General features: G+C 54.3%; 1 long non-coding RNA gene across 1 annotated transcript; it reads left to right on the forward strand.

The window, feature by feature from the left end:
* The first annotated feature begins 1,755 nt into the window (after window positions 1-1,755).
* LOC131409435 (uncharacterized) lies at window positions 1,756-20,267 on the forward strand. The gene is made up of 3 exons (XR_009220921.1): window positions 1,756-2,348; window positions 18,269-18,401; window positions 20,190-20,267. It is a non-coding gene; the product is annotated as an uncharacterized LOC131409435 (long non-coding RNA).
* The last annotated feature ends 15 nt before the right edge of the window (window positions 20,268-20,282 follow it).

Consider the following 20,282-nt stretch of genomic DNA (forward strand, 5'->3'; position numbering starts at 1 on the left):
GATGCTGCTAGGCCTCCTGTAATGCCCAGGACAGGCCCCCCACCAAGACCTCTGCAGCCGCAAACATCAACAGTGCCGGAGTGGAAACCCCGGTGCAGAGCAGAGCCACTGGCTTCAACCGGGCTGGGGACACCTGGCGGAGCCACGACCACCCACACAGGCTGGCGGTTGGGGGAGCAGTTTAGACTCCGTGCGGGTGACAGTGCAGTGGCAGGGCAGGGCTCTTGTTCCCATTTCACAGATCAATGGACTGAGTCCTGGGAGGGCTGTGTCCACCTCGGTGGCTGGGCCAGCACCACAGCTCAGGGTTTGAATCTCGGTCACTTGGCCAGAGAACACCTCATGTGTGCAGAGATTCTGCCTTCCTTCCCAGATCATAGCGCTTCAGAGTCAAGAAGGAAAGGCACTTCCCCCAGTTTACGGATAAAGAGAATGGGCCCCTGGCAGGATCCAAGCCCAGAATCGCTGCCCACAGGCCCGGCACTTTCCTGTTCTCAGGAGAGCACCTGCCTCCCCAGAACCCGGACCCTGGACCACCATTTATGCCCCGACCCCAGGCTCGCCTGGGCTTATCTGGGACCCTAACTCCAGGTCCTGGAGACCTGCTGAGCCTGCCCAGCAAGATTCCAACTCTTGCCGCTGACAAGGGTGGAGCTGCTCGGCCTCTCCAAGAATCTTCCTCTTGGCTAATTGGAAAGATAATTACTCTAATGAGGTCTCGGGGGCCTCTTTACTTTTTCAGAGGGGTGATGTAATTGAGTGGACCGCCCAGGCTGCCGGGGAGGCCGTGAGCTGCTGTTGTTGCCTGGGGGGAGGAGGATTCGGGGTGCAGCGGGAGTGACCCAGTACCTACTGTACCCCCTCCGGCTCACAGCACACCCGAAGCCAGCACCACCATCTCGCTTGTGTGGGTAAAGGAGCCATGGCTCAGGAAGGTGCCCATGGTCCTCCCTGGACACCATGGCTGGCCAGAGGCAGAGCTGAGATATAAACTCCCCCAGAGGCCCTAAACCACTGCTCGGTCCCCTGGCCAGGCTGCCCCTCAATGCCTGGCCACCCCGGTGGGGTTTGCCTCAGCCTGTCCTCCTGGACTGCGTGCTCCTTGGGTGCGGGGCTGGGCATTAGTGAGAAGGGGGCAGGGTCGTGGGCACAGTTCCCCACTGCTCTGCATCCTGACTGTGCAATCTGAGCTGTGATTTAACCTCTCTGAGCCTCAGTTTGCTCATCTGTGAAGGGGGCTGGGATCTATTCAAAATCCTTGCTTGCATGTGGTTTAAGTGCTCAAGTGTAAATGGTGCGTCAGGAATCCTGAGGGGGGTGGGTCTGGTTGGAGCCATGTGGGTCATGGATGGACTGGAGACAGGAATGCGCAGCCCCAGGGCAGGGTGGAGGCCCCAGGGCAGTACCGAGGGAGAGGGACCCTTCTTGAGGTGGGTGGCGATCCGGCCTCCCGTGGGCTATGCCCTTCCAGTGACCTGAGAGTCAGAACCGGCCTGGGGGGGAAGGCAGGTCTATGGACTCTGCTGGAGGGCAGTGGTTGGGGCAGGCCTCTCTGCTGAGGGGACAGCCGTGCTGGCCCCGGGGAGTCATCTGGAACACTTGGTCCCTGCTCTCTGGCCGTGTTCTCTTCCTGGGGGCCCGGGAGACGTTCCTTCCTCCCATGCAGTGAGGGGGCGGGTGGCTGGTTCTGGAGTGTGGTGCGGGGGGCCGGGGAAGGTGGTCACAAATGGGTGATGAAGTAATGATACACCATTATTTCTGTAGAGGGTGGTTTTTTCCTTCCAACTTTTTACCATGAAAGTGTTTAGACTGAAATTCAAAGCCGAATTCACCAGTGAGAGCCGACGGTGTGCGGTGTCACGGGGGTAGCTTGAGATGAGCCACGGTGAGTGTCTTTACCCGGTGGCAAGCGACAGACACTGCAGATCAGGACTTTTCCGGAGAGTAGCTGGCCGGTGAGCACTCAGCAGCACTCACGCTGGGCACTGGGTCCCAGCAGCACCCCACCTCTATCTAGCCTTACTGCCTTCCCAGCTGGGGGGAGCCTCCTCCTTTCCGGGCTGCCTCCCCGGTCCACCGAGCATCCTCTTCACACACGGGGAAAAGCGCAGCAAAGGCCAAGTGGAGAAAGACATCTTCAGGACAGAAGGGAAACCTTGATCCGGACTCCCCTCTGGGCACCCTCTGCTCACACTCCCTGCCCTGGGGCCTTGGAAGACCCAGACCCTCATTGCCAAGGTTTCCTGAGTGGCAGCTATGGCAACCAGCCGGGAACCGTGGTTGTCCTTGGAGGAGCCCGCAGGCTGGGCCCGCCCTCCCTGGCCTAGCATCTCCTCCTTACCAGCCTGGTAAGTACACGTCCTCCCTCGTGGCCCCCACTGCAGCCTCAGAGCCTGAAACCCACCATTGCTACTGGAGCCCCAGGGTCCTGTCCCTGCTCAAAGTCAAATCCACAGGGGAAAGTGGCTACACGGGGCTATCAAACCCTTGCCTATGAAAGGCAGACTGTGGGAAGTGGTAATCCTCGGCCCTGACTAGGTTTGGGGCAGAGGGCCCTGAGCTCAGTGGGGGCCTTCCATACTGGGGGTCTTGGGAGTGTGGGAGGGTTTGGGGTTCCCCTGACCCTTCAGTTCCCACGGGTCCCCCAAGGCCGTGTGTCTGGGTATTGCTTATGCAGGAGAGGGATTGGGGCAGAGCCCGTGATTAAATGGTAGGGGGGATGTCTGCGGGCTGGAAGTGGGGTTCCCGTGAGATCTGAACTTGCTGTTACAGGATCTACGCCAGCAACCTGCTGGCCCTGCTGGTTCTCTGTAGGGCCGTCTCGTCTCACAGGGGAATTCTCGGGAGAGGCTTCCAGCTCACCTGTCTGCACGTGGGGCTGTTGTCTGTGTGCGTATGGGGGGGTCCGGCTGGCATCTCCTTGATCCCCTGCATCCTCCCCTCCACCACCCCTTTGCGCTGCTGAACATGCCGCCATTTGTCCTTTCCGTGGTCCTTTGACTTCCAGCTCTTACAAAGGAGACAGTGGGACCCGCCTGTGTTTCCTCTCATCCCCCGTTCCTTCCATAGATGCTTGGTGAATTATTGCTGTGCTGTCCGACGATGCCACATTTGCATTCAATTTCTCTTATGCTGTTCTCATTCCCACTTTTGATGATTTTTTTAATGTCTGCAGTTAATTCCATTTGACGCTCTCTGCCAATCCTTTGCCAAAATTCTCTGTGTCATGCTTTGGTGGGGAGAATTCATCCTCAGTAGTTACTCCAGGAAACACTCCCGTGCGCCGACTACCCGAGTCCTGGCATGTTCAAAACTGCCTTGTAGCCATTGCTCCGGAGACCGCCAAGCTGGGTGTGAAACCCTCGGCTCGGACTTCCTTTCTTTGGGTACTGGACCAGCGTCCCAGTGCCACCATGGCAGAGCACCGCCAACGGGGGCGTTTCAAACCACAGAAGTTCACTCTCTCCCAGTTCTGGAGCCAGAAGTCTGAAATCAGGGTGTCGGCAGGGCCAGCTCTCTTGCTGGAGCTCTGGGGGAGGGTCTGTGTCATGCCTCTCTTAGCTGCTGGGGTGGCTGGCATCCTTGGTGTTTCTTGGCTTGTGGCTGCAGCACGCCAACCTCTGCATCTGTCATCACATGGCCTTCTCCCTCTGTCTGTGTCTTGTTTTTCCTTCTTCTCAGGACACCAGTCATATTGGATCAGGGCCACCCTAACTGAGTGTGACCTCATCTTAACTTGATTGTATCTACAGAGACCCTATGTCCAAATACAAGTACTGGGGTTGCGACTTCAACATATATTTTGGGGGACACAATTCAAGTATCTTCTAGGTATTGCTCTTGTCTCTTCTGGCATTTGACATGACTGTTGGGAAGTCTGACTTCAGCTGGTTTTCTTTCCTTTGTAAGATACTTGGTCTTTCTGTCTCTCTTTCTAGAGGATGATTTCTCTACCTTTAAAGTCCAGTAATTTTACCTGGCTCTGTCCTGCTGCTGACCGTTCTAGGCCCATGGACCCAAGAAGATGCCAATTATATGTATGCTGGAACTCTTTGCTGCTGTTATAGCTATCGTTTCTCTCTAATCCCTTTTAATCTCTTTCCTATTTCTTTTCTTTCTTTTTTTTTTTTTTTGTGAGGAAGATCAGCCATGAGCTAACATCCATGCTAATCCTCCTCTTTTTGCTGAGGAAGACCGGCTCTGAGCTAACATCTATTGCCAATCCTCCTCCTTTTTTTTTCCCCCAAAACCCCAGTAGGTAGTAGTATGTCACAGTTGCACATCCTTCTAGTTGCTGTATGTGGGACGTGGCCTCAGCATGGCCGGGGAAGCGGTGCATCAGTGCGTGCCTGGGATCTGAACCTGGGCCGCCAGTAGCAGAGCACACGCACCTAACCACTAAGCCATGGGGCTGGCCCTTTCCTATTTCTTTTCATTTGTTCATTTTTTCTTTTTTTTACTGTCCCTTCTGTGATTTCCATGGCATCTGTCCCCTCATCTTACTTTTCACTTTGTCACTTCCTGTCTGAAGTGGTTTTGTCACCGAGCACTAAGGGACCGGTGACCTGCAAGTGGGTCCTCTTACCTGCGGTCACTGGCACCAATAGAATGAGACCGGGCTTGGAATAGCAGAGCAGAAACATTACTCGTCGATCGAGGAATGGAGGAGGGAGAGCTTGTGCTTAACAACACCTTCTCGGGGCCGGCCCTGTGGCTTAGCGGTTAAGTGCTCATGCTCTGCTGCTGGCGGCCCGGGTTTGGATCCTGGGTGCACACCAACGCACTGTTTCTCCCGCCATGCTGAGGCCACGTCCCACATACAGCAACTAGAAGGATGTGCAACTATGACATACAACCATCTACTGGGGCTTTGGGGAAAAAAAGGGAGGAGGATTGGCAATAGATGTTAGCTCAGAGCCAGTCATCCTCAGCAAAAAGAGGAGGATTAGCATGGATGTTAGCTCAGGGCTGATCTTCCTCACAAAAAACAAACAAACAAACAAAACAAAAAAACACCTTCTCCCCGAAGACAGGGAAATGGGGAACTTTTATGGGGGAAGAGGGTTGTGGCATCATCAGGGATCAGGGAAACATCTGAACCCTTTGCGCACCACACCAAATGTGCCTAGCAAGGTACACAGTGGGGGAGACTTGTGCGTGGTAAAGAAGCAGAGGCAACTTCAGGTCACCCCCCAAAGTCCCTCTGCTCAGGTGCTGCTAAGCCCATTCTTATCAAAGCTCTGAAAACCAAGTAAAAGTAGAAGTTACCCTTTGTAAGAGACATGTACATTCGTAAGGGAAATCTACATTTGTAAAGGCATCTCCCTCTCTGTACCAGGAAGAAGGGGGGGTGACCTCATCTCTAGAAACTTATCAGTGCACAAGGCAAGGACTTAAATCTGCATATTAACCTTACTCTTGTTTTCTGTGCTTTTCTGGTAATCTCCCATAGCTGACCCCCCACATCTTCCTTTGTCTTTAGCTGAAGATGGTATTTAAGATGAGAACCTCCACCATTTTGTTGAGTTACCCAGTTTTTCCTGGGTCTCTCCCATGTATACTCGTTATAAAGCTTTGTTTGATTTTCTCCTATTATTCTGTCTTATGTCAATTTAATCCGTAGCCCAGCCAGAAAGGACCCAGAGTGGGTAGAGGATAGTTTTCCTCCCCTACACCTTCAAAGTAAAGAATGCATTAAACATTATCTCAAGGTAAAAGAATGCACTCTCATTATTTTTTTTGAAAGATTTACCCTGAGCTAACATCTGTTGCCAGCCTTCCCCTCTCTCTCTTTTCTTTTTCCCCCCAAAGCCCCAGTACATAGCTGTGTATCCTAGTTGTATGTCCTTCTAATTCTTCTTTGTGAGCCCCCACAGCATGAATACTGAAAGAGGAATGGTGTGGTTCCGCATCCAAGCACTGAACCCAGGCCGCCGAAGCAGAGCACGCTGAACTTGAACCACTAGGCCATCAGAGCTGGCTCAAGAATGCATTCTTTTAGGATAAGAATGCACGCTTCGGGCCGGCCCGTGACTTAGTGGTTAAGTGCATGCGCTCCGCTGCTGGCGGCCCTGGTTCGGATCCCGGGCGTGCACCAACGCACCACTTCTCTGGCCATGCTGAGGCTGCGTCCCACATACAGCAACTAGAAGGATGTGCAACTATGACATGCAGCTATCTACTGGGGCTTTGGGGAAAAAAAAAAAAAGGGAGGAGGATTGGCAATAGATGTTGGCTCAGGGCCGGTCTTCCTCAGCAAAAAGAGGAGGATTAGCATGGATGTTAGCTCGGGGCTGATCTTCCTCACAAAAAAAAAAAAAAAAGAATGCACACTTCCCCTCCTATGCCCACTGGTATCCCTAATGCCACATAAGTACTCCTGAAGATAAGTCCCCTTTCTGGACATCAGGGTCATGTTGACTTGCTGATTTGCAACTGAACAGCTCTTTGAAACTTTGATGAATATGTATCCTGGGTATGTTTAATGAGTGTTCTTTGTTCTAGAAAAGTATAAAACTGTACCGAAAAGCATGCTTCTCCAGAATGCTTTCTTCCTTTGTGGAGACTGCCTTCCTGGGTTACGGTCCTCACCCCGGCTCAGGTGAAGGTCACCTTATCTCTCTCTCATCTGTAGAATGGTTGTTGGTCATTTTACGTTGACTACTTTCTGGCAGCTGAACAGGCTCCTCCCTGAGGTCTGGAATCCTGGGTTGTGGTTGGTGGTGTGCTGGTACACAACCGACAGCTGGCCCCTGCGAGGCCCTACAAGACAGCTCAGCGTGACTCTATTTGTGTGAAGTTCTACAGCAGGCTACGTGACCTCTGGTGAGAGAGTCAGACAGTGCTTACCTCTGGAGATCATGGCAGCGGGACTGACAAGGAGGCCCAAGGGAAGCATCTAGGGTGATGGTCCCGTTTTGTATCTTGATGTGGTTTGCATTTGTCAAAACTGTGTGAATGTGCACTTGCTCTCACTGGTACAGGTTGAATTGTGTCCCCCAAATTCATATGCTGAAGTCCTAACTCCCAGCACCACAGAATGTGACCTTATTTGGAAATAGAGTCATTGCAGGTGTTATTAGTTAAGATGAGGTCACACGGGAGCAGGGTGGGCCTGAATCCAATATGACTGGTGTCCTTATAAAAAGGGGACATTTGGACAAGACACGAATACAGGGAGATGCTATGTGAGGATGAAGGCATAGATTCAGGATGATTCATCTCCAAGCCAACGAATACCAGGGATGGCCAGCAAACCCCCAGAAGCCAGGGGACGGGCCTGGAACAGATTCTCCCTCACAGCCTCAGAAGGAACCAGCCCTGCAGATACCAAGCCCTGCAGGAACGAGCCCTGCAGATACCAAGATCTTGGACTTCCAGCCTCCGGGACTGTTGTTTAAGCAACGCTCCCCCGCCCCCCAGTCTGTGGGGCTTTGTAACCACAGCCCCAGGACACTAATATAGTCACTGCTTGTAAATTCTAGTTAAAACTGTAGATAAACGTGGAACTCTAGTTAATGATGTGTGTGCTGAATTGTTTAGAGGTGACTTGGAAATGTGACAGGAAGTGAGGTAGATTTCTGGTGGATAGAGGGACAGATAAGTGGACAGAGATGGGACAGAGCACGTTTAAAAAGCGGCGATGGTCTGGGTGGAGGGCATATGGGCTTTCACTGAATGAATCTTTCTACTCTTCTGTATGCTGGAAAGTTTTCGCGATAAATGTTGGAAAAAGTGGATTTTTCACTAGAAATTTCAGGTGTCTCTGAATAACTAAGTAAAAAGGCAGCTGTAGGAGAAGGGGGCTCTTTCTCTCAGTTGACAATGAGACGCCCGTGGGACACCCCTCAGGTACCAGGGTGATCGTGAGACAGCACGGTGCAGAACGAACGAGAAAGATGGCAACCTGGTGCTCCAATTCTGAGCTCACCCACTTTGAGGCCCGAAAAGGCTGACGGGAGGAGGAGCCTGGGAACAACAGCATACATCACATATGACAGTAATGTCCCTTTTACAACAGCCACGAGATGCTTTGCTGACGAGTAGATCAGTGAACAGCGCAGGTCGGTGGTCAGCAGATCAGTGAACAGCGCAGGTTGGTGGTCACAAGGTGAGGACGACAGGTTGGTAATTAATCCTTAGTTTAGGGAGAGATGCTTATCCTTAAAGAAATGCCGATATGGGGGGAAGCTGCATCCCTAACTTTAAGGGCATTATTCTTGTCTTTGGGGCGCAGTAAATGCTTAAAGCAGATGCACAATGCGTGCTCAACAGGCCAGTCAGGGCCTTTTGGAAAAACAAGTTCAGGCCGAATTAGTTTTACACCAAATGGCTTCCTCATATACTCCAATACCCTATTGCTTGTCATTTATTTATCACTTCCCTCTCCTTGCCGTGTTTGGACGGATTGAGAACTGAGACACAGGGCACAGACAGAAGGAGGACACAGTAATTTTATACTGATGAGGGTGGATTCAGCATGGGACATGACCCCTGCTATGGATTGGCTCAGTGATGACAAGAACCTTTCCTCTCGGGGGGGTGCTGGACCTGTGGGCAGCCGGGGGCTTCCTTGAGCTTCCCTGCCCCCCAGGGGGCAGCCCAGGACAGGGGGTCTGCAGGGAGTGCCTGAGGGCTGAGCAGGTGCGACGGGTCAGCTCTCCTTCCTCGGGCAGCGAGGGGCCCCCAGGCCACCTCATGGTGCTTCAGAGAGGGTGGAGTGCCCACCTAGTCTCCCAGGCAGGGATGTGGGGGGAGAGCAGGCTGCTCCCCAACAGCAGTGACCGCGTCCTGGTTCCTGAAGGCCCCTGAGCCTCAAGGGCCCCACCAGAGGGAGAGAAGGCTGCTCTGCCTTTCAGAGAGTCCACCTTCGCCCCGAGTGCAGAAAGGGTGCTCTCCATGGCACCTTCTCAGAAGGCAGGGGGGTGCAGACTCTGCATGTGCCCTCTGTGCCAGCATCTGCCTTCCCTGGTATCAACGTGACGTGGCTCTGGCCCCGGCAGCCTGTGGTGCAAATAACCTCCTCCCGGCAAAGCCTCATCCGGGTGACAGGCGTGGGCACAGAGCCCCGGTGACTCGCCCTGTGGATTCCTGCAGCTCGGCGGCTGCTTAGCTATTTCTGGAATGTTGCATGGAGGGAGGGCTGCTGGAGTCAAGGGGCTGTTCCTTGTGGCAAAACAATTGTAGTGTCACTTTCTGGCCTCAACGGGAGAGAGAAGAAGTGCCTGTTTAGTGGCACCTGCTATGTCTCCGTCACTCTATTTACATGGTCATTCTGCACACAAAGAAGTCCCACCTGCCCGTGCTTGTGCACACACCTGGCTCGTCTGTGGGTTCCGGGTCCTACTTGGAGAGCCCCCTCTCTTCCTAGTCCTGAACCAGGGCAGCTCTCCAGGAGCATTTTTGTCACTGTGTAAAGTCTCCAGGTTTCTTGGACAGTTCATTCGTCCACGTGAGATGAGGGCTTGCTTTGCACCAGGCCTGGGGCTGGGTGCCCAGGAGGCTGAGTGGGTGGGTAGCTGGGGCTGGATGGCTGAGAGGGACATGGGGGAGGGGCTAGGAGCACGTGGAGAGGAACTCTCCTTGAGGGGTCACGAGACCCCCTCCAGCTTCCCGGGGGAACACCCGAAGTGCACACAGTCAGCTCTGTAAATGGCTCACAGAATTGTGGCTCTGTCTGTGTCACAGTCAGCCCTGCATTTCTGCTCATGGGAGGGAATGGCAACACACAGGAGAGAGAGCCCTGTGAAGACTGCTCAGGGAAAGCCGTGAGGCCACCCCAAGGCCCAGGCAGGGTGGTAGCTGTCAGACTGGCTGGAGGTGGAGGGAGTGGGCTTGTGGAGGGGCCTGGTCTGGGGGGTAGGCCTGAGGGTCATCTCAATCCCTCTGACACCTGGACTGGCTCCCCAGCACCACTCAGCCCGCTCCCACTGTGCCCGGCCCAGTGCTGGTGACGCACAGACTGACAGAGCTTTGTGCAAAGCCTGGCATTGTGGCTGCTTTGGTGCTGGTGCTTCACTCTGTGATCTCTCCATCCACTCAGCCACTCAGCCACTCACCCATCTATCCACCTCTCCACCCATCCACTCACCCACCCATCCACCCATCCACCCATCCACCCATCCATCCATCTATCCATCCAACCACTCACCCATCCACCTACCCATCTATCTTCCTCCCTCCCTCCTTCCTTCCTTCTTTCCTCCCTTCTTTCTTCCATCCACCCCTATCCCACATCCATCCATCTACCCACCCACCCATCCACTCACCCATCCATTCATCATCCATCCATCCAACAGCTATTTACAGAACACCTGCTATGCCAAGGTGCAGGGGGGCCAGCGGTTACTCGGGACAGTCGTGGGCCCTGCTCTCTGGACTGGGCTTCCTAGTGGGGGAGGCAGACAATTAATGGGATGATTTCAGATGGTGCTGTAAAGAAAGTAAAACAGTGAGATGGAGTAGAGAGTTGCCAGGGTCTCTGAGGGGCCCAGTAAATAGCCGTCTCTTCCACCCTGAGTCCTGAACCCATCGAAAAGTAAGGCAAGAAGGCAGGAGCTGGAACCCTGAAAAACCACCTTTACAGGGCCCCTTCTCGCCTTGGCACAGCACACTCCGTGCCGGGGCCCTTGAGGCTTTTAGGGGCCGTGACAATGTTTGAAATCCTTTTAAAATCAGAAGAAAACACAATCCTCTCTGGATTATATTCATCTTCATACCAATGCAGTTGTAAAATGTAATTTCTAATATTTGTGTGCAGAGTAAGGGTCCCACAGAGGTACCGTGTGGGTCTGCCCTTTATTCCCAATAGAGGCAGGTCAGAGGACACTCCTTAGCGTGGAGGCCAGGGGGTCTCCTGTGTGAACCTGAGTGAGGTGGGGTGGGTGGACTGAGCACACCCGGGGGGACCTGCTGCAATTTACTGGCCCCCACCCTTTGGAGAGACACGGAAGTCAGAGTGACAGGTTTTCTCCCTGTGGGCAGAGCCTCAGGAGTGGGGGGGTGGGGTGGGGGGGGGCGACTTAGCCACGTTCTGTCTCCCTACCAAGGACTACACATTAAGCCCTGGTCAGCAGGGAGGGGGAGCTGCCCCTGAGGGAGGACAGCCCTGTCTCTCCTCTTGAGGCCGCTCCCAGTGTCGGGGGTCAGCCTGGGTTCACCCCCAGTTTGAGTGAAGCCGACCCCAACTCCCCTTGGTACCAAAGCTGATGATTCACCCTCTATTTGCGTGCCCCGCGGTGTCCGCCCCGCTGTCCACGTGGCGTGGAAGAGGTTCTGTGACGGCAACGTGAAGACTTTCCAGAATCACACAGCCTGAATGTGAGCATAAATCTTCCATGACCACTTTTCTGGAGAGAAAAGTTCGTAGATGAAATCCCCTCACAGATTACAGTTCAAAGAAGGTAAAATGAAACGTCTTTTCTTGCTCTCCTCATGGAAAAGCCAAGGTCCAAAACTTTCAAGTGAACTCCCCAAAATAGCTTGTCCGATTTCTTTTCCCCCGTCCCAGTCAGAGGGGTTCTCGGCGCGTGGGGAGCCGGCTGCTCCGGCCGCTGCTGCGGGAATTCTTGGGACGTGAGCTTCTCTCCTAAAGGCCCAGGGTAGCGTGGGTGGGGGGCCAGCTGCTCTGCACCCAGGCGCCCTTCTCCCAGCGGCCTTTCCCAGACGCCCTTGCAGCTGGGGTGCAGCTGAACCTGTGGGGTTTTGGAGTGGAAGGTGAGGCGAGCCTCTCCCTGCCAGTCGTCTGCTGGTGGGCCTTGGTGCAGAGGTGGGCGTCTCCAACGGTGACGTCGGCGTCCAGCGCAGATCCTCGGGGGTCTTCCTGGCGTGGCGCGTCCACATTTGCAGGAGCAGAGTGGGTTCTGTGGCTGAAGCGGCCAGCGGGGGCTGGTCAGGGTGTGGGTTTTGTTCCCCGTGATGGGGCCCCATGGGGATTTCCAGCAGGACACTGCTTGCAGAATTGTTTACTTTCAAAAAGAATTATTTTATTTTACACTGAAAGAATACACTATTTTTTAGAACAGTTTTTTTTTTAACTTTATTTATTTTTTTTTCCCCCCAAAGCCCCAGTAGATAGTTGTATGTCATAGCTGCACTTCCTTCTAGTTGCTGTATGTGGGACGCGGCCTCAGCATGGCTGGAGAAGCGGTGCGTTGGTGCGCGCCCGGGATCCGAACCAGGGCCGCCAGCAGTGGAGCATGTGCACTTAACCGCTAAGCCACAGGGCCGGCCCTTTAGAACAGTTTTAGATTTACATGACAATTGGGAAGGTGGTGCCGAGAGCGGCTGAATACCCGGCGCCAGTTTCCCCTGTTGCTGAGGTCTTACGTTAGTGTGGCACACTCGTCACCATTAGTGAGCCGACATGGATGCGCCACGCGGAGGCACCACGTGTGACACGCCCAATGTGGGTGTCATTGACGGGAGCCCACGCTTTGTCCAGACTGCCTTTGTTTCCCCGTCCTATCCTTTTCTGCCCAGGACCCCCCAGGATGCGTGCATTCCTTCTCTTCTCCACTCCTCCTGGCTGTGCGGGTTGGCTTGTTTTCCCTTTGACAAGACCCTTCGGCTGCGGTTCAGAGGGCGTCAGTGGCCCTGTGGGCTTGTGTCCCGGGGGCTCGTGGCTCCGGGTAGCAGCACTCAGGCTGTTCCTGAGGACCCCAGGCTGTGCTCCTCTTTTGCATGCAGTTTGCATGTGATTTGCATGTGGTTTTCATGTGATTTTGCAGCTCCCAGTTCTTTCTGCTGCTGGTGGGGAGAGGGGCCTGGGGCGAGGCAGACGCGAAATGGGGACCGCTGCATCTCCCTGCATGACCCCATCACTCCCAAACTGTCCCTCCTCTGCTCCCATAGCCTGTGCATCTATTAAGCCACCCTGTCCCCCTCCCCATGGGGACTGGGCAGGTCCACCTCTGCCCCTATTCCCCATCCCTCCTCCCCGCCCCCCCACCAGCCCCGACCTCCTGGGTGGGATGTGATAGACCATCTGACCACAGGACTGTGCTGGCTCTGACCCTGGCTCACTGAGCCTTGAGGGAGCCAGGGCAGGTGGGGTGACGCCAGGGCCTCTGGCTGGGACACACGAGTGCCCACTCCTAGTTGTAGCCCTGCCGGCAGGTGGTGTTCTCCTTCTCCTTGAAGTACAACCTTTCCCGTGCTTTCCACGACGGTCTGCAAGTGCTCAGCTCTCTCAGTTCTGGGGTTTGTTTGGAACGAAAGGTTGCTCCCCTGGGTCTAGAGTTCCCGGCTGACATTCATTTCCCCCAGCACTTGGAGGTGTGATTCCAACATCTCTGGCGTCCGTCGGCTGCTAAGAAGTCAGCGATAAGTCTGTTGGTGCTGGTAGGCAATCTGACTTCTGTTTTCTGGCTTTTTAAAAATCTTCTTTTTGTCTTTGATAGTCTGCCGTCTCCCTCTGATGTATCTAGACGTGGATTTATTTTTATTTATCCTCGTTGATCTTCCTTCCTCAGGATTTCCTGGGGAAATCTCGGCTATAGTAATCTCTTTGATTGTTACCTGTGCCTCCCTCCCTCCGACTGTGGGTACCTGGTCCAGATCCTCCGAATCTCCTTCACAACTCCTGCCAGCTGTGGTGCACCTGGGACTCTGGTGGAGGACTTCTCCCAGTGAGTGGGGCTGCTCCAGCTGGGCGTCTGTCCCTCGGGGCACCCTTGACCAATGGCTGGCTGGGGTGACAGCCGGCTCCCTCATCTGGAGGCAGGACCAACTCTGAGGTGGAGTCTATGCTCCAGACCCCTCTCCCTGTGGGATCCGGCTGAGGCTGGCACTGCCCGAATCCTGCCTTTACTTGGCCTGTTTCCTGTCCTGCTCCCCGTGCCCCTCACCAAGGTCCCCTGGGAGCACGTGTCTAACTGATCGCTGCTCATCGCAGCTTGTGATGCTGGGGACCTGGCTTAGGACCTGCTCCTTCTGGAACTTCAGTTCCAGTCCTGTTGAGTGTGCTCGCTCTAGGCCCCTCAGCTTCTCGTGGTTTCCCTCTCGGTGCCTCTCTGTGCTGCATTCCGGGCAACTTCTTCAGATCTGTCTTCCAGTTCTCGAATTCTCTCTTCAACTGGGTTTCATCTATTTAACCTATTTGAGTTTCCAATTTAGATCTACTTTGCCTTCTACTTTCTTTTTAAATCTGCCTCATCAGTTGTGATAATCTCTGTACTTTCATCATGCGTTTAATCCTCTTTTTTATTTCTTTAAACACATTAAACAGACATTTTTTATTCTGTATATTCTTTGTTGGATAATTCCAGTATCTTCCATCTTTGTGGGTTGGATTCTGCAGTCTATCTTTGCTGACTCACTCAGTGTAGCTTTTGTCTGGTGTGTTGGGTTGCTTTTCATGATAAGCGCCCGATCCTTGGCGCTCCATCAGTGGGAATTCTTTGAGGCCTGGGTTGAGAATGTTTTTCTCTGGAGAGGAGTTGCCTTTGTTTCTGCCAGAGCTTGTGTTGCCAAGACTGCTTCAAACTAAATGTTTGGCTTGGGGTTTCTCGGGTCCCCTAGCAAGTGTGAACTCTGGCCTGAGCTGTGGCTGGAATTCTCCCCTTGCTCCGTCCAGAGCCGAGCTGGTGTGCCCACTGTCCTCCTCTCTGGGTGGGTTTCCCTGTCCGTCTGTGGAGGGTGTCACTCTTCTTGGTCTTCTGTGGGCATTTCTGATCACCCTCTTCACCTCCAGTTCCTGGTGTGCGTGACCAATTAAAACCAACTGAATACAAACCAAAAATTCCATGGAAAAGTGGATAAAAGACATGGAGACTCAGTTGGTTGAAAAAGATAGACAAATGGCTCTTAAACATATGGAAAGATGCTCATAATAAAGAAATGACAATAAAAACTACATTCAGATGCAATTTCTCTCGTATCAGATTGGCAGAGATTCAAGTGTGACAACACAGGGTTGAGAAGCCTTGGGAGACAGGCGCAGGTGGCAGGGAGCAGTGTACATCCCCTAGGGAGTGGAACATGAGGATATCTAACAAAATTGCATAGGCATTTACCCTTTGACCCAGCGACTCCGTTTCTAGGAATTTCCAGAGGAGGCTACACATCTACACTTAGGGACCAATGTCTGCGCACATGATACCTTGTAGCCTTGTTTGTCACAGCCTGTACCGTCCAGTCTTAGAGAGCAGTTGTGCAAACTGGCACAGCCACACCGCAGAGCGTCATGCGGTGTACAAAGCCTCGAGGAAGATCTCAGGGAGCTGCAGTGGTGTGATACTGGGCTGTGCTGGGCAGTGAGGTGGGCAAAGCGCGAAAGAGTGTCTATGGTGTGCTACGATTTGGGAAGAAAGCAGGGGGTGATAGGAGTGTACACACACGCAATCTCTCTCTCTAACTGTCTATCATCTATCAAGATTGATTTTGCAAAAAGAAAGGAGGGAAACCCCAGACGCAGTGCATGTGGTTCCATTAGGGTGAAATGAGAATTCTCTAAGTGTCTTTTTAATACTGTTTTGACTTTTGAATCTTGTAAATGTTTTTCATATTCATAAAATACATTAAATCAACAAGAATAAAAAACTCTAAAATTGGATTCAAACAGAAACTTATGAACCTAAATAAACTGATAAAGTAACTAGACAGAAGAAAGAATCCAAGTAGGTTTTTTGAACATGGTGTTCTAACTGCGAAGAAATCTTGAGCTTCCCTTTGTAGGTTCATTGTTGTTGGAAGCATCGGCACTGGTGTGATAATTCTGAATTCTCGTGCATTCACGAGAAAGTGAAGTATATTCTTGGGACCTCTGTGGGTGGCGGGAGATATGGACGCAGAGTGCAGAGCTGGGGGAGGTGGGGAAGGGCCCTGGGGGCTTGCTTTTGAATCAGAAGCAGCAGCAGAACTCATGACCAAAAATGAACAGTCCCTTTCCTATTTCCGAGCACCGAGAGGAGCTAAAAGCAACGATACCCCCCAGCACGGAGTGCACCGGCTGTTTCTGAAGCCCCGCCCTACGGGCAGGGCTAGGGCTCCTGGAGAAAGGATGACTCCAGCTCTGGGCCGGCATGCCCCAGGAGCAGCACATGAGCCGGAAAGTGCAGAAGCCCTCAGAGACTGAAGGGGACACGTTGAGGGACACAGGGGCCAGGTTCGGGGCTCCCAAAGGCCAAATTTGGGAAATACGATGATCGTAGAATGAAAAGTATGCGTGAGATACTAAAAAGAAGGGAGGACTTCTTTATAGAATGACGCCAGCTAAGAAATGTTGGTGCCGTCCCCTCTCCACCCGCATTCCCACAGCGGCACCTTCGTTGAGAAAGGGGAAATGAAACATCACAGCGCCATCTGTTTTCCAGTTCAGAAAGCCAGGTGACAAATGGTGGCGTGTTTACCGTTACCACGTGGAATTCCCAAGCAAACCCAACCCACCGAATTTATGCCCTTGATGGAGCTGGAAGCCCAGCGCTCTGCCCCGCAGGCGTGCAGGGGGTGGCGCCCACATCTCCCATGGACCAAGGCCTTGCGTTCAAACTCCGCCTTCAGTGCAGACCAAAACCCCGAGGAAGAGAAGACCCTGCCGGTTGGCTTTGGCTGTGTAAAAACCCTTAAAACTTAGGGGCTTAAAACACCGACTCTCTTATCCAGCTCCTGGTCTTTGGACTGAGTGGGCGGCTTCTCTGGTCAGAGCTGGCTTGGCTGGTCGCTGTGGTCATCTGGTGGCTCGGCTGGAGCTGGGTTGGCTAGATGGCCTCCCTCCTATGTCTGGTGCTGGGGTGCATGTCAGCTCAGGGGATGGGGACGACATGGCCGTGCGCTCACCACCCAGCAGGCCAGCCCAAGTGAGCCCACGTGGAGACGGCAGGCGTCCTGAGGGGAGGGAGAACAAGCCCCAGGCACCAGCCCTTTTCAAGTCTTTGCTGGCATCCCGTTTGCTGGCACCCGTTGGCTAAAGGGGCCACGTGGCTGAGCTTCCATCGGGGGTGGAGAAAGAGACTCCATTTCCTGACGAGGAGCCACTGAGTCTCAGAGGGGGTGCACACAGGGTGGGAGGGCTGGGGGCCGTGTTTGCTGCTTACCAGAAACTCCAGTTTCTGTGTGCCAGCTTGGCGCTGGGCTCGGGGTGCAGCTGGGGTGCCTGCTCTCTGAAGGCTTCACTTTAGAGGAAGACAATCTACACAGATACCAGGCAGGTCCTAGGATGTGCCTGGTGGAGGGTGCGTAACTGCCCAGGGTCCAGCTGAAATCCATCTGCACTTTTCCCACGGCTGCTCCCAACGTGGCAGGGACACCGAGGCAGGCCTATCCCTGGGGTGCCCAGGACCCTTCTGACAGCCAGCTTTGACCCGAGGACTCCCCGACAGCCTTCTGACGCTTCCTAGACCCCACGGGGCCTGGGATACTTCCACCCAATCTCCCAGCGGGAGCGAGACCACACTCGTGTCACAGCTAATGCTCCCCTGTCCCCACTGTCTCTCATGGACATTTCCCTGGACTTTGATCTCGTTTTGGCATGTGCTTCTCAGAGGACCTGGACTGATGCAACATATGAACGAGGAAGACCATTGGATAACAGAGCAGGGCTCTGCACCCTCCCCGCTCTACTCCCCTGATGCCCCTCCCCCCAGCACGCAGCCCCCAGCACCTGAGATCCCAACGTATGCTCATGGGTTTAATTTCCTTTTCTTCCCCCCATTAGAATTTAAACTCTAGGACTGCAGGGGCTTCGTGTCCTGTTCTCAGCTGTACCCTGAGTGCCCAGACAGAGCCTACACACAGTGGGGCCCTATGAACATCTGAGGAATGAATGAATGAATGAATGAATGAATAGGGAGTGACTGGGGCAAGGAGAGAGAATGACTATTTTTGGGAAAGTGGCCAGGGGAGGCCTCTCTGGGGAGGGTACATTTAATCTGAGACTCCTCGAATGGTGGGAATGAGCTAGTCACGCGATGACCTGGGGAAGGGTGTTCTAGGCAGAGGGATAAGCATGTACAGAGGCCCTGAGGCAGGAACTTGCTTGACTGTTCAGGGAACAGAGTGGTTGGACTGTAAGGCCGAGGGTGAGTGTGATGTGGGAGAAGGTCAAGGAGGCAGGACTTGAGGCCATGGTAAGGTGCGGGCCTGGTCAGGGAAAATGCTGGGGCCCCAAGAGGTGCTGGGGTGTCAAGTGGTCGAGCCGTGGTCACATTTGCTTGCCACACTTCCATAAATTCGACCAGTAAGGAAACAAGGGGCCCTAGTGGATCTTGACAATTTATTACTCATGGCACAAAATGCTCTCATCAGTCCCCCTTACCCCCATGTCCCACAGGGCCAAACGGAGCAGGTCTGGGTCATAGGTGAGGAGCCCCGAGTTAAGGAAACCTTTGATCACATAAGGGAGCTGCCGGCAATCCTGCCCAACCCTGGTCTGCAAGGAAGATGTTATCTTTTTACCCCAGAAGGTAAGCATATCTCCTCCAGGGGGAGGAGGGAGACATTGCATTCACGGAATATCTCCACGGGTCTCTGGTTTTCGGGAGATATCATCTCTAGCTTGCAAGGCTATCTCTTATGCAAACGTTCTTGCAGTGTCCTGTGTGGGCAGATGTGCAGGAATGCCAGAATTGTAGAGAATCATCGCCTCTCAGCTTGGGAGAGCTGGGCAGGTGGTGGGAGATGGTGCAGAAGCTCCGGTCTCCAGGCAGCTGTGGCATTAGTCAGGGCTCAGAGAGGACACAGTAACCACTCTGGGTCTCTCCAGCAGAGATGGATTCAATGCGGTGAATGAGACGTTCACAAACTTGTTGGAAGAGTGGCGAGTGGGGACCCAGGACTGGAGCCCGGGTCCCTGAGCCCCTGTCCACTCCTGGCGGGGGCAGCCAGCTGGTCTACCACAGCTCCGCCCCGGGGCCGTGCCTGCCATGCATCGGCAGCACCAGTCCTTCAGGTCTTCTGTACACTTCTGTGAAACGACATCTCTAATTTTACCATGAAAATCACGGGACCGTAGGGCGCACTAGCATGAAGCCTATCATTCTACTGGTATTGGCAGCCTGTGAAGCTGCACTCTGGGATCCACCTCTCAGCCTGTTTGAATGGCATCTGTGCTCCATCCCAGGGGAGCCAGGCCCCAGGATGAAGGGCCCTGCCTCACAGGTGATGGGACTCTACAACTCACAAAGCCCTTGCATGTCCACCGCCTGACTGACTAGCCCAACGTTCCCTGGAGGAAGAGACACTGGTGTCAATTTCGGGGGAGGGACCCGCGAGTCAGAGGTGTGGCCAAGCAGGGCCTGGCCTGCACTCCTGAGTCCAAATGCTGTACTGGCCTCCACTGTCGCCTGCTGCCCCTGCCGGGAGCCTCGTGTGGCCGGATTGTCCTCCGACCACGGCGATGGCCCTCCCCTCACACCCTGCAGTCCCTGCTGCCTGGCAGTCTCTGCGGAGAGTGCTGCTGGAGGGAAGGGGGAGGCGAGGAGGAGGGACCGCTTGAGCTGTCCCCAGGGGCCATGGCTTCACAGCTCTGACCCCGTGGATGCCCTCCTCACAGTCTGGGCCGTGATCGGCCCACCGGAGCCAGGTGGGTGATGGCTGTGTGCCGGATCCCTGAACGCCTGGGGCACGGGAGCACCCACCCTGGGGGGCTTCTCTCTGGGGACAGTCACTCCTTGCCTTGCTAACTGGCCCCTGGACAGGAGCTGTTCTTCTCCACCCAAAGAGGGACAAGTGGGGAACTTGGCAAGGACGGCCGAGCCCCGGTGGACAGTGGGTGGGGCATGGAGGAGGGCGCTGTGTGGAGGTTGTCCCTGTGGAGAGGGCGGACTCGGAGGTGGCTCAACAACGGAGGAAGGTCTCTGTGGCAGGAGGAAGCACGGACAGTGCTGGTGAGGAAGGCCACCAGGAAGGACAGTGGGTGCTTGCACGAGATCTCCAGGAGCCGGGAGACCCCCCGTCTTGAGGGGCCTTGGTAGGCCCTGCCAAGTGTGTGGAGGAGCAGAGGAGGCGGGAGGCTGAGATGTGAGGCCCCCAGAGGCCCTCGGGCCCCGTCTTCTTATTTCTCAGCGGGGTCCAGGGAGAGGAGATGAGGCCTTGGAAGGGGCCATCCAGGGCTTTCTCCCGCTCACATTGAGTGAGCCCCAGGCAGGGGCAGCCTGGCCTGTGGTGTCACACTTGCTCCTAAGCAGCCTCCCAGGCAGTGCCCGACCTCGCACCACGAGACACATCTCTGAGTTCAATGCTCTCTTCTCCAGAATCTTCTTTGGAAGACAAGCGGCCCCACGTGAGCATGGAGGCCGGTGCTGGAGGGGTTTATTGGATTGATTGCCAGGCGGGGGGCTGGGGCC

The sequence above is a fragment of the Diceros bicornis genome, chromosome 8, assembly GCF_020826845.1.
Source record: "Diceros bicornis minor isolate mBicDic1 chromosome 8, mDicBic1.mat.cur, whole genome shotgun sequence".
Lineage (NCBI taxonomy): Eukaryota > Metazoa > Chordata > Mammalia > Perissodactyla > Rhinocerotidae > Diceros > Diceros bicornis.